Source organism: Pseudophryne corroboree, chromosome 4, assembly GCF_028390025.1.
Source record: "Pseudophryne corroboree isolate aPseCor3 chromosome 4, aPseCor3.hap2, whole genome shotgun sequence".
In the NCBI taxonomy this organism is placed as follows: Eukaryota; Metazoa; Chordata; class Amphibia; order Anura; family Myobatrachidae; genus Pseudophryne; species Pseudophryne corroboree.
In genome coordinates this window covers 858,778,396-858,790,939 of record NC_086447.1, presented here as the reverse complement: position 1 = coordinate 858,790,939, position 12,544 = coordinate 858,778,396, and the positions used below count along the sequence as shown (strand labels likewise).

The 12,544-nt window shown below is 45.4% G+C and overlaps 1 long non-coding RNA gene across 1 annotated transcript; it reads right to left on the bottom strand.

Moving 5' to 3' along the window:
• Positions 1-3,391: 3,391 nt before the first annotated feature.
• LOC134911839 (uncharacterized) lies at positions 3,392-10,754 on the bottom strand. The gene is made up of 3 exons (XR_010176887.1): positions 10,524-10,754; positions 4,514-4,535; positions 3,392-3,509 (listed from the first exon to the last, which is right to left on the bottom strand). It is a non-coding gene; the product is annotated as an uncharacterized LOC134911839 (long non-coding RNA).
• Positions 10,755-12,544: the final 1,790 nt, after the last annotated feature.

Below are 12,544 nucleotides of genomic sequence, written 5' to 3'. Positions count from 1 at the left end.
CAGTCTTGGTATTAAGCAGAGTACTGTACACACCAGCATTTTTGTAATTCAGGGAAGAGCCAGTCCAATTGCTTGGTTAGATGATTAGGATCCTGTAACGGAGAGGGGTGTAGACAGCTGACCAGCAGGTGACTGTTTCTTAGTCTTAGGTAGCGGTTCAGAGTTATGGATCAGCGGTATGGTTTGGTGAAGTCATGGGTGTCTGGAGCTAGAGGTAAACAGCCATCCTCCGCCATGTCACTCATACACTGTAAACAAGATGGTGCTGCACAGTGGCCATCTTGGAAATGGAATGAAGCATCCCTTGAGGAGTCATATTGATGGAGACTGCACTGTAGTGCACTCCACTTATAACATCCCCCTCGCTACAAGCTTCTCCATGTTACACAAACTTATAACTGAAGGTCTCTCGTAGTAACCTGTAAAAATAAGAATTTACTTACCGATAATTCTATTTCTCATAGTCCGTAGTGGATGCTGGGGACTCCGAAAGGACCATGGGGAATAGCGGCTCCGCAGGAGACTGGGCACAAAAGTAAAAGCTTTAAGACTACCTGGTGTGCACTGGCTCCTCCCCCTATCACCCTCCTCCAAGCCTCAGTTAGGATACTGTGCCCGGACGCGCGTACACAATAAGGAAGGATTTTGAATCCCGGGTAAGACTCATACCAGCCACACCAATCACACCGTACAACTTGTGATCTGAACCCAGTTAACAGCATGATAACAGAGGAGCCTCTGAAAAGATGGCTCACACAATAATAACCCGATTTTTTGTAACAATAACTATGGCCCTCATTCCGAGTTGATCGCTCAGTTTTTCGTTCGCACAACATATTCGCAAAGTTGCGTTAGTGTAGTAAATTTGCGAACATCCGCCCCCAACGTATTTTTGCACAATCTTACGCAGTATTACACAAAGTGGGCGTACGCCAAATGAGAACGCAGCAATGCGAAACCATCGCAGCAATGCGAAACCATCGCATTAACACATACTACATCGTAAAAATACAAAGTTTTAGTAGATTTACACATTCCTCTTAAAAGTGCACACTTTTGCGGACAAACGCACCACAATGGTTTTTTTCCCTATTAAGTGGAATAACACCTTTCAATTAAAAGTCCACAAGCCCTCCTCAATTACGAATCCAATTAGTGAAATGATTTGTAATGTTCATGATCAATTAAGTATTTTTCAAATACCTGAAGAGCACTTTGTAGCCATAATTGGACATCAACATTTAATATTTTTAACTATAAATATAGATGTTTGAAATGTGCCTGGTCTAATGTTTTATGTTTATTTTGGGTGTAGAGTTTTAGTATGTGAATGAAGGTGTTTGCATGTTTATTTAGACAATAACAACATATGTTTTTTTAATGTTTTAAACAAACTTACGTTAGATGTATGAAATGTTTAAGGTAATAAATGTCTGATAGGCAATCTGCTGTTCCTTTATTGCATTAATAAATAATAAACACCCGCTTAACTTGAAATATATATTTTTTTATTTATTTGTCATATTTTTTATAATAATAAAATTTGAAAATGTAAAATGATTTTTAACAGTAATTATGCAAATTTTTGTAGCTGGTCAACATGATCCAGCAAGGCAAGAAGATTTTGGCGCATGTTGGCCAGAATGCCCGCAAAAGTTGTGGGATCTCCAACGGCAACATCTGAAATTAAGAGGTAACATAAACATTAATAACTTACTCACATTACTTATTATACAAGCAAGGCACAAAGCACACTTTAATGCAGGCATGTCCAAACTGCATCCCTCCAGCTGTTGTGAAACTACATATACCAGCATGCCTTGACACAGTTTTGTGGTCAGGGAATGCAAAAGCTGTGTCAGGGCATGCTGGGATGTGTAGTTTCTCAACAGTTGGAGGGCCGCAGTTTGGACAGGCCTGCTTTAATGGCAAAGTTACTACATCATGGCTGTTTTATGGTACAATCATTAGCAGAACAACACACAAGCCTGCTCAGCCTTTTTTTTTTAATTTAAAAGTGTACCAGACCATGGGGTACATTTACTACTATGTGAGTTCTATTTAAGATGGAACGTTGGCCATAGCAAACAAGCAAAAATAAGAATATTATCTTGTAGAAGTGGTTCCAAAATTTGAAAGTATAATCTTATTGGTTGCTATGGGCGACAGCCCATGTTAAAGATAACTACCATCTTCGTCAATGTTACACCATGTTGGCATTCATTCACATCTGGAGTGACGTTTTTTTTTTTTTTTTAGGGGGTTGGTCCTGCATCATCACACTGCATATCAACATCTTCAGAAGGACAACATATCCTAGCATGACCACACTCCCTGAAAGCTGCCCTTACTAAATAAGGTCAAACAGGTTTGACTTTATCCAATAATCATTATGTGAGTGTAACTTTCACACCACAAATCATTGTGTCGTTAGGCTGCCTAACAAAGTGAAGCATGTGATTTGTAAGTGCAAATATTAAGAATACACAGGCACAAGTGTAAAACACCAACAACATACTAAACTCCACTCAGGTCTAACTGTTTACCAGAAAACCTAACACATATAAACCCTGTTGTCCTGGCAACCCTGTCGACCTAATGAGTGTCGACCTAGAGTGGACACAAAAAACATTGCACACATAAACACTGTACATATAATGACACTCACAAAAATGTAAATGCAACATGTAGACCATGAAGAATAACTCAAATATTTTTCCTTGGTACAAGAATTCCAACAGTACAACACTGCATGTTTTGTCATTGTAAGTGTAAGTAGGTAATCATTTTTAAAAAAAAGTTAAAACACTTACTTTCCTCTGCAACATGATGACTCCCAGAAATGTCTTCAGGGGCTTCTTCTGCCCATTCACTGGGTGGGGAAGGCGGCTGGATGGGGGAAGGCGGCTGGATGGGGGAAGGCGGCTGGATGGGGGAAGGAGGAGGGATTGGGGAAGGAGGAGGGATGGGGGAAGGAGGCTGGATGGGGGAAGGAGGAGGGATTGGGGATGTTATTTCAGAGGGTGGGTCTGATTGAGAGGGCGAGGGGGGCGGAGAGAATGTTAGGCCAATAGAGGGTGAGGGGGGCTGAGAAGGTGATTTGGAAGTAGAAGGAGAAGGGGTATGGGAAGGAGGAGAAGGGGTCACAGAAAGAGAAGGAGAGGTGGGCTGAGAAGGGGAGTGGAAAGTGGAGTGGGCCTGGGAAGCTGAGGGTGACTGGGAAGCTGAGGGGGAGTGGAAAGTGGAGTGGGCCTGGGAAGCTGAGGGGGACTGGGAAGCTGAAGGGGACTGGGAAGCAGAGGGGGATTGGGAAGCTGAGGGGGACTGGGAAGCTGAGGGGGACTGGGAAGCAGAGGGGGATTGGGAAGCTGAGGGGGACTGTGAAGCTGAGGGGGATTGGGAAGGGGAGGGGGAGTGAGAAGGGGAGGGGGACTGGGAAGTGGAGGGGGAGTGAGAAGGGGAAGGGGGCTGAGATGGTGCCTCATGTGTTGCTTGCCGTTGTGGTCGTCCTATAATGATATTTGTGTTAAAATTTAATTTGCATGTTAAATTACATACTAAACAATTGTAAATTTCACTGTTCTGTTCCATGTAAAAGACACAGTTTATAAAAAAAAAAAAAAAAACAACATTTAAAAAACCTCTTTATGTTGCCCACAGCAAACTAAATGAGTCCAAACAATTATTTGGACGCTCATTCCTTAATCTATTCCATTGAGTCATATTGATTGGTCTAGGCAACATCACCAGATCACTATTCAAGCCACCTTATTATATAGACAGCACTGATCAAGTTTTTGGGTACAGTTTCCTGCCTGGTTATTTTTTCTGGAAAACATGCACTTGTTTGGTGACATTTTGCTACAGTCAGTACTGTTTGCCCTAACCACACACACTGTCCTATTGTAAAAAAATGTTCACTCAGTGTTGCAATTAGCCTACCACTTAGTATAAATTTGCACAATTTATGCTAATAATCTTATGTAATGTAACTTACTGCGTGCATGCATTGCGCGGATTTGCTGCCGGATCTCCGCCAACAGCTCTGGAGTCCTCCTGCGGAGATCACTCCATCTCCTCTCCAACTGTATTATTGTCCGCCTGCTGCGGGCGCGAGAACGCAGCAGGCGGCGGACCTCCGCGTAGGCCTCGCGCTTAACCCGATTTGGGATGAAGCGCCCAACGCGGCCTACGCGGCGGTCCATCACCGCAACCAGGACGCGGAGCTCACGCCTGGTGAAAGGTGCCGCACGCATCATGGCAATGGCGTTTTCCTTATTTGGGCATATATTTATAGTGTCTGCTAGCATGTGATTGGTCCAAAATCTATGCTGTAATTTCTAATAACTTTATTGATCTTTGCAATGCTGGGAAGAGCAGAGTGTTAATTAGCACGAGCGGAAATACGCATTCGCAGAAGGATTTTAAAAAAAATTAAAACATAAAACAAAACAAACAGACACAGACACACACACAGTTTTGGGTAAATTTAGATACATATCTGTGTACTCACCACAGTTTGTGTGATCATTCAGCTGGACAGTCACAAAGTGGACAACATTAAGTTTCATTTGTTTGTGTGTTTGGTGAAATAAACAGGATTTTAGGATAGAAAACAAATAAGGACACTATTTAGCAACATCACAGTATTGTTTTTGCAAATAACACATTGTAAGCTTAACGTGTTAACGGATTTAGTGGCAAATAAATATTACATATTCCAACGCCAAAAATAAGATTTTACTTACCGATAAATCTATTTCTCGTAGTCCGTAGTGGATGCTGGGACTCCGTAAGGACCATGGGGAATAGCGGCTCTGCAGGAGACAGGGCACAAAATAAAAGCTTAAGGATCAGGTGGTGTGCACTGGCTCCTCCCCCTATGACCCTCCTCCAAGCCTCAGTTAGGATACTGTGCCCGGACGAGCGTACATAATAAGGAAGGATATTGAATCCCGGGTAAGACTCATACCAGCCACACCAATCACACCGTACAACTTGTGATCTGAACCCAGTTAACAGTATGATAAACGCAAAGGAGCCTCTGAAAAGATGGCTCACAACAATAATAACCCAAATTTTTGTAACAATAACTATATACAAGTATTGCAGACAATCCGCACTAGGGATGGGCGCCCAGCATCCACTACGGACTACGAGAAATAGATTTATCGGTAAGTAAAATCTTATTTTCTCTGACGTCCTAGTGGATGCTGGGACTCCGTAAGGACCATGGGGATTATACCAAAGCTCCCAAACGGGCGGGAGAGTGCGGATGACTCTGCAGCACTGAATGAGAGAACTCCAGGTCCTCCTCAGCCAGGGTATCAAATTTGTAGAATTTAGCAAACGTGTTTGCCCCTGACCAAGTAGCTGCTCGGCAAAGTTGTAAAGCCGAGACCCCTCGGGCAGCCGCCCAAGATGAGCCCACTTTCCTTGTGGAATGGGCTTTTACTGATTTTGGCTGTGGCAATCCTGCCACAGAATGTGCAAGCTGAATTGTACTACAAATCCAACGAGCAATCGTCTGCTTTGAAGCAGGAGCACCCAGCTTGTTGGGTGCATACAGGATAAACAGCGAGTCAGATTTTCTGACTCCAGCCGTCCTGGAAACATATATTTTCAAGGCCCTGACAACGTCAAGCAACTTAGAGGCCTCTAAGTCCCTGGTAGCCGCAGGTACCACAATAGGTTGGTTCATGTGAAATGCAGAAACCACCTTAGGTAGAAATTGAAGACGAGTCCTCAATTCCGCCCTGTCAGAATGAAAAATTAAGTAAGGGCTTTTATATGATAAAGCCGCCAATTCTGACACACGCCTGGCTGAAGCCAAGGCTAACAGCATCGACACCTTCCATGTGAGATATTTTAAGTCCACAGTGGAAAGTGGTTCAAACCAATGTGACTTTAGAAAACTCAACACAACATTGAGATCCCAAGGTGCCACTGGAGGCACAAAAGGAGGCTGTATGTGCAGCACCCCTTTTACAAATGTCTGAACTTCAGGTACTGAAGCCAGTTCTTTCTGGAAGAAAATCGACAGGGCCGAAATTTGAACCTTAATGGACCCTAATTTTAGGCCCATAGACAGTCCTGTTTGCAGGAAATGAAGGAAACGACCCAGTTGAAATTCCTCTGTAGGGGCCTTCTTGGCCTCACACCACGCAACATATTTACGCCAAATGCGGTGATAATGTTTTGCGGTTACGTCCTTCCTGGCTTTGACCAGAGTAGGGATGACTTCTTCTGGAATGCCTTTTTCCCTCAGGATCCGGCGTTCAACCGCCATGCCGTCAAACGCAGCCGCGGTAAGTCTTGGAACAGACAAGGCCCCTGCAGTAGCAGGTCCTTTCTTAGAGGTAGAGGCCACGGTTCGTCCGTGAGCATCTCTTGAAGTTCCGGGTACCAAGTCCTTCTTGGCCAATCCGGAACCACGAGTATAGTTCTTACTCCTCTCCTTCTTATGATTCTCAGTACTTTTGGTATGAGAGGCAGAGGAGGGAACACATACACTGACTGGTACACCCACGGCGTTACCAGAGCGTCCACTGCTATTGCCTGAGGGTCCCTTGACCTGGCGCAATATCTGTCCAGTTTTTTGTTTAGACGTGACGCCATCATGTCCACCTTTGGTTTTTCCCAACGGTTTACAATCAGGTGGAAGACTTCTGGGTGAAGTCCCCACTCTCCCGGGTGAAGGTCGTGTCTGCTGAGGAAGTCTGCTTCCCAGTTGTCCACTCCCGGAATGAACACTGCTGACAGTGCTATCACATGATTTTCCGCCCAGCGAAGAATCCTTGCAGCTTCTGCCATTGCCCTCCTGCTTCTCGTGCCGCCCTGTCTGTTTACGTGGGCGACTGACGTGATGTTGTCCGATTGGATCAACACCGCCTGACCCTGAAGCAGAGGTTTTGCTTGACTTAGGGCATTGTAAATGGCCCTTAGTTCCAGAATGTTTATATGAAGAGACGTTTCCATGCTTGACCACAAGCCCTGGAAATTCCTTCCCTGTGTGACTGCTCCCCAGCCTCTCAGGCTGGCATCCGTGGTTACCAGGATCCAATCCTGAATGCCAAATCTGCGGCCCTCTAGTAGATGAGCACTCTGCAGCCACCACAGGAGAGACACCCTTGTCCTTGGCGACAGGGTTATCCGCTGATGCATCTGCAGATGCGATCCGGACCATTTGTCCAGTAGATCCCACTGAAACGTTCTTGCATGGAATCTTCCGAATGGAATCGCTTCGTAAGAAGCCACCATTTTTCCCAGGACCCTCGTGCACTGATGCACTGAGACCTGGCCTGGTTTTAGGAGGTTCCTGACTAGCTCGGATAACTCCCTGGCCTTCTCCTCCGGGAGAAACACCTTCTTCTGGACTGTGTCCAGAATCATTCCTAGGAACAGTAGACGTGTCGTTGGAATCAGCTGCGATTTTGGAATATTTAGAATCCACCCGTGCTGACGTAACACTACCTGAGATAGTGCTACTCCGACTTCTAACTGTTCCCTGGATCTTGCCCTTATCAGGAGATCGTCCAAGTAAGGGATAATTAAAATGCCTTTTCTTCGTAGAAGAATCATCATTTCGGCCATTACCTTGGTAAAGACCCGAGGTGCCGTGGACAATCCAAACGGCAGCGTCTGAAACTGATAATGACAGTTTTGTACTACAAACCTGAGGTACCCTTGGTGAGAAGGGTATATTGGGACGTGGAGATAAGCATCTTTGATGTCCAGAGACACCATATAGTCCCCTTCTTCCAGGTTCGCTATCACTGCTCTGAGTGACTCCATCTTGAATTTGAACCTTTTTATGTAAGTGTTCAAGGATTTCAGATTTAAAATTGGTCTCACCGAGCCGTCCGGCTTCGGTACCACAAACAGCGTGGAATAATACCCCTTTCCCTGTTGCAGGAGGGGTACCTTGATTATCACCTGCTGGGAATACAGCTTGTGAATGGCTTCCAAAACTGCCTCCCTGTCGGAGGGAGACTTTGGTAAAGCAGACTTCAGGAACCGACGAGGGGGAAACGCCTCGAATTCCAGTTTGTACCCCTGCGATACTACCTGTATAATCCAGGGATCCACTTGCGAGTGAGCCCACTGCGCGTTGAAATTCTTGAGACGGGCCCCCACCATATCTGAGTCTGCTTGTAAAGCCCCAGCGTCATGCTGAAGACTTGGCAGAAGCAGGGGAGGGCTTCTGCTCCTGGGAAGCGGCTGCATGGTGCAGTCTTTTTCCTCTTCCTCTGCCCCGGGGCAGAAAGGAGTGGCCTTTTGCTCGCTTGTACTTATGGGAACGAAAGGACTGAGTTTGAAAAGACGGTGTCTTTTTCTGCTGATGTGAAGTGACCTGGGGTAAAAAGGTGGATTTCCCAGCCGTTGCCGTGGCCACCAGGTCCGATAGACCAGCCCCAAATAACTCCTCCCCTTTATACGGCAATACTTCCATGTGCCGTTTGGAATCCGCATCCCCTGACCACTGTCGCGTCCATAACGCTCTTCTGGCAGAGATGGACATAGCACTTACTCTTGATGCCAGGGTGCAAATATCCCTCTGTGCATCACGCATATATAGCAATGCATCCTTTAAATGTTCTATAGTTAACAAAATATTGTCCCTATCCAGGGTATCAATATTCTCAGTCAGGGAATCCGACCATGCGACTCCAGCACTGCACATCCAGGCTGAGGCGATTGCTGGTCGCAGTATAACACCAGTATGTGTGTATATACTTTTTAGGATATTTTCCAGCCTTCTATCAGCTGGTTCTTTGAGGGTGGCCGTATCAGGAGACGGTAACGCTACTTGTTTAGATAAACGTGTGAGCGCCTTATCTACCCTAGGGGGTGTTTCCCAACGCGCCCTAACCTCTGGTGGTAAGGGATATAATGCTAATAATTTTTTAGAAATTAGCTGTTTTTTATCGGGGGAAACCCACGCTTTATCACACACCTCATTTATTTCCTCTGACTCAGGAAAAACTATTGGTAGTTTTTTCACACCCCACATAATACCCTTCTTTGTGGTACTTGTAGTGTCAGAAAGGTTCAATGCCTCTTTCATTGCCGTGATCATGTAACGTGTGGCCCTACTGGACATTACGTTTGTCTCATCACCGTCGACACTAGACTCAGTATCTGTGTCAGGGTCTGTGTCGACCCACTGAGGTAACGGGCGTTTTAGCGCCCCTGACGGTGTCTGAGACGCCTGGACAGGCACTAATTGATTTGCCGGCTGTCTCATGTCGTCAACAGTTTTTTGCAAATTGCTGACATTATCACTTAATTGTTTAAATACAATCATCCAGTCAGGTGTCGACTCCCTAGGGGGTGACATCACCAACACAGGCAACTGCTCCGCCTCCACATCATTTTCCTCCTCATACATGTCGACACACGCGTACCGACACACAGCACACACACCGGGAATGCTCTGATAGAGGACAGGACCCCACTTAGCCCTTTGGAGAGACAGAGGGAGAGTCTGCCAGCACACACCCAGCGCTATATATATACAGGGATAACCTTATATAAGTGTTATTCCCTTATAGCTGCTGTTATTATCGTTATTTGCTGCCAAAAATGCCCCCCCTTCTCTTTTTTACCCTGATTCTGAAGCAGGACTGCAGGGGAGAGTCAGGGAGCCGTCCTTCCAGCGGAGCTGTGAGGGAAAATGGCGCTTGTGTGCTGAGGAGATAGGCTCCGCCCCTTCACGACGTCCTTATCTCCCGCTTTTTTGTGTAAAAATGGCAGGGGTTAAAATACATCCATATAGCCCAGGAGCTATATGTGATGTATTCTTTTTGCCACCTAAGGTATATACTGTTATATTGCGTCTCAGGGCGTTCCCCCCCAGCGCCCTGCACCCTCAGTGACCGGAGTGTGAAGTGTGCTGAGAGCAATGGCGCACAGCTGCGGTGCTGTGCGCTACCTTAGTCTGAAGACAGGATGTCTTCTGCCGCCGATTTCACCGGACCTCTTCGTCTCTTCTGGCTCTGTAAGGGGGACGGCGGCGCGGCTCCGGTGACCCATCCAGGCTGTACCTGTGATCGTCCCTCTGGAGCTAATGTCCAGTAGCCTAAGAAGCCCAATCCACTCTGCACGCAGGTGAGTCCGCTTCTTCTCCCCTTAGTCCCACGATGCAGTGAGCCTGTTGCCAGCAGGACTCACTGAAAATAAAAAAACCTAAACTAAACTTTTATTCTAAGCAGCTCAGGAGAGCCACCTAGATTGCACCCTTCTCGGCCGGGCACAAAAATCTAACTGAGGCTTGGAGGAGGGTCATAGGGGGAGGAGCCAGTGCACACCACCTGATCCTTAAGCTTTTATTTTGTGCCCTGTCTCCTGCGGAGCCGCTATTCCCCATGGTCCTTACGGAGTCCCAGCATCCACTAGGACGTCAGAGAAAAATAATTACACAATGGCCTTACAATAGCAAACAAAATGACAAAATTATTCAAAAAACAAAAGCATACTGTGGTTTTATTTAGATTAAAAAAGAGAATCTTAAAACACTATACCTGAAATATTCCGCAACAATGCTTGCCCTGACTTGGCTCCCCCTCCGTGTAACACTCCCCCCACCGAAGTGTCGGACAACCCCTGGCTCCTCATCAGGCAATTCCTCTGTCTGAGGAAGCTCTACGCTACTCCTTACCGCGATGTTGTGTAGTATAGCGCACAGGACCACTAGTTTACTTGCCATCTCCGGCGAATACATGATGTCGCCACCAGTGCGGTGGAGCACACGAAACCGCCCTTTAAGAACCCCAATTGTGCGCTCCACCAGCTGCCTAGTGGCAGTAAGCGCGGAGTTAAATGCCGTCTGTGGTCCTGGCCTGGGATTATGGTAAGGAGTCATGAGCCAGGGGGTGCAAGGATATCCACGGTCTCCTGTTTGATGAGAATAACAAATTAGAAAGAGTATATTTTTTTAAAATTAGTAATTTCAGGCCAAAAATAGTGGGCCAACTCACCCAATAACCACATGTCTTCTCGTTGCCTTGATCTTAATTTGTGCCATATCCCTGATTGTCTAATGACATACGCATCATGGGAGTTTCCGGGAAACTTTGCATTCAGGGAAAGGATCTGGAGGGATGGCCCACAAACAACCATTACATTCAGAGAATGAAACAGTTTCCTGTTTCTAAAAATTTCTTCATTATGTCTTGGTGGCTGAATAGCTACATGTGTGCCATCCACAACCCCAATAACATGTGGGAAGCGACTACCACCTTCCTCAAATTGCCGCTTCACCACATCTAGGGCACCAACATCCAAAGGCATAGCAATAAATTGCTTCACACGCTTTAGGAAAGCACGGCAGACACGCCGCAGGACCTTACTGAACTGGCCCTGCGACATGCCAGCCAGGTCTCCAACCACATGCTGATAAGAGCCTGTAGCCAAAAAATGTAACACAGCAAGGAATTGTGTCAATGGTGGTATTGCTGTAGGATACCGAATTGAAGACTCCAGATCACTCTCTATTATGGAGAGAGTGTCTAGGATTAGATGTGGTGGCAGCCTGTATCTACGCACAACAACATCATCTGGCATCCCAAAAAGTAGGACACGGGGTTGGAAAATTGGTGGCCTAGCACGCCTCCGTTGCCTTGGTTGATGAGGAGCCGGTTGTGGTTGTGGGGCTGGCGGTTGGGGTGGGAGTGCTGCCGTGGGTTGGGGAGGTAGGGCTTCTGCTGCGATAAACACTGCCATCACACACTTTAAAAAAATATAACAGATATGTTGAATAAGACAAAAGCAAACCTCAAAAAATATACAACAAAACATTTTTTAAAAAAGGGAGTGTCAACTTACTGCAGGAGCATAAGACATATTTTCTGTGTTCAATTCCGGATCAAAATGAAAATGTTAACAAAAAGGGAATAAAAAATATAAAAGTTAGAAAGCTACATATTTTAAAAACATTTTAATATAAATATAAAAAAAAATATATACTCAGAGCATCAAACACATCACAAACACCTTCAAACAAATAAAGCAAAGTAGGCAAAAAAAAACATTACAACACAACAACCAAAGTTATCCCTTTAGTAGCTAGTACAGGCAAGAACAGCACTACTTTGCCCAACAATCCTTGAAATATATTTAACATTTCTTATCAAGATGGCAGACAAACATAAGCAAAACACTTTGAACAAACACAAACAGGCACCAACACAGGCCAAGGGCACTTACCTGCTCCAAAGAAAACAACAGTCAAATTTGTGTTCAAAATCACACTCTTTGTAAACAAAAAAAAGGGGTTACTTCACCCAGATAAATACACCTACAAGAGAACAAAAATGACATTAAAGACAACATAGAGACCATTAACACAAACAGGCACCAACACAGGCCAAGGCCACTTACCTGCTCCAAAGAAAACAACAGTCAAATTTGTGTTCAAAATCACACTCTTTGTAAACAAAAAAAGGGGTTACTTCACCCAGATAAATACACCTACAAGAGAACAAAAATGACATTAAAGACAACATAGAGACCATTAACACAAACAGGCACCAACACAGGCCAA